The 2,061-nt window shown below is 29.2% G+C and overlaps 1 long non-coding RNA gene across 1 annotated transcript; it reads left to right on the top strand.

Moving 5' to 3' along the window:
• LOC107647870 lies at positions 1-1,204 on the top strand. Its single transcript, XR_001621661.2, has 2 exons — positions 1-169; positions 822-1,204. It is a non-coding gene; the product is annotated as an uncharacterized LOC107647870 (long non-coding RNA).

Genomic DNA, 2,061 nt, shown 5'->3' with positions numbered 1-2,061 from the left:
CATTCCCAAAGGTCTTCTCATCTTTCTCATCTCATACCTTTTACTATTTTAGCCTCTCTTTATATCAAATTAAAGATGAATACCATGAAATCCTTTCTGTTCATGTGCTTGTTTTTCACCTATGCTGTGGCTACTGATAATAAGCCATTTGAAGCTGATGCAACTCAAGGTAATAATAATATAATATATAATGAGAATTTCTTACATGCTGTAAAAATAAATTATAATTTTTTTTGTCTATTCTATATATTCATATTGTGTTACATCAGTAATCATTTTAGTCCCAGTTTGGATATAAAGCTTAATTAAGTTCTTTTTGAAAAAAATAGTTTAAGTAATAAATGTCTATATTAAAAGTATCTTATAAATAAGTTATTTTGTATTTGAATTTTTAATTCTAAAAATGCTTATTTTAAAAGAAATGTGATAAAAAAAATTTTATTATGAGAAAAGTCATTTTTTTTTAACTTTTCTATAAGTTCTTAAATAGTTTCTTAGAAAGTTATAATTTAATTTTAAAAATTGCACCAAATATTAATACTACTATTTTTCATAAGTCAAAAACTAAAAAAAATTACTTTTAAAACTTCCAAACGGGCTTAAAAGGAGAGAGGGATAAGTTAAGTAGATTTTTTAATTTTAAAAAATAAAAATGAGAGTCACATTGTTGATATATATTTCACAATATAAATAGAATAAAACAAAAAATTTTCATTTATTTTTACAGCATATATATAATGAATTTAATTTTTATTGATGGTATAAAACTTTTTATACAATTTGTATATATTTTTCATAATGTATATGGAATGAACATGCAGGAAGCATAACAAAAGTGTTGGAATCAATCCCCAGTGGTGTAGCTTATTTTGTGTTGGGGAAAGAAGAAGAGCTCAGCACATGCCATGAGTATTGCTGGCTTGGCCTCATAAAGTATTGTTGCGAATCTTACTCCCTTCCACGTAAGATCGCAAAATATGCATAGCTTTATACATCGATAAACTATGCATCGCGTGCACCAGCTTCTATATATATATAGGAGTTATGAAATAAAGTATAGAGTATTTCTATACACCATGTTATGTGTACGTTTTGATATCTTGTAATGTGCCACTTAGGCACTTATTGTTATCAATGTTATGTATTTCAATTCCTAAATATAATATAGGGTTTTAACCTGGCCCACCATTGCCTCTATGCTCTAGCTACATGGTTTTATTATTTATTAATTTTCTTCTAAAACATGAATGATTTGTTTTATTTTTTCATGAAAAACACAAAGCACACTAATATCAAAGTATATATATATATAATGCTAGTCAGAATAAAACGATAATTTAACTAAAGCAAATTAAAGGCACCTTTAGCATATGTCCTTTTTAGTTAAAACCAAACAGTAGGGATGGAAAATGGAGTTCTGTGGGGACAGAGACACCTCCTCATAGGAGTGGCAATGGGTAGGGTAGGGTAGGGTTTGGATCCAACTTTAAGTCTACACGCGGATTGAGAATATCCCAACCCTAATCCTACCCGCTCTTAACTCGCGGGTACTCGATTCTACCCATGAATTACAAAAAATATACAACATTATTATATAACTTGATGATAATTTAAAATAAAACTGATTTTTACGTTAAAAAAATATTAAATTATCAATTAATGATTTTCTTTTAGTGGTTAAGGATCTTTTGCATCTAATGAGAAGTCTTTAATTCAACATCTACTTAAAACATATTTTTATATAAGTATATAACATAAACATATATAGAGTGTGGGTTGGTCGGATAGGGTTGAAGTTCAACCCACACTCTACCCGACCCGCACGAGAACCCTACCCACACCCTATCCTACCCGATCGAATGGGGTCGAGTTGGATACCAGCAGATAGGGTACATATTGCCACCCCTATTCCTCCACTTTTTATTTAGTAAAATGTCCCCTTCTCGCCCCCATTTCAATCATAGGTCCCTATTTATTTTTTTCATTGGAGTGGTGGATATTTGTGAATATTCATAAATATTTAGTTTAATTTTTATTTTAAAAAAATTAATATTCAATGTA

This window comes from Arachis ipaensis, chromosome B06 (assembly GCF_000816755.2).
Source record: "Arachis ipaensis cultivar K30076 chromosome B06, Araip1.1, whole genome shotgun sequence".
NCBI lineage: Eukaryota > Viridiplantae > Streptophyta > Magnoliopsida > Fabales > Fabaceae > Arachis > Arachis ipaensis.
The sequence above is the reverse complement of the archived record's forward strand: the minus strand, read 5'-3'. Positions and strand labels throughout refer to the sequence as shown.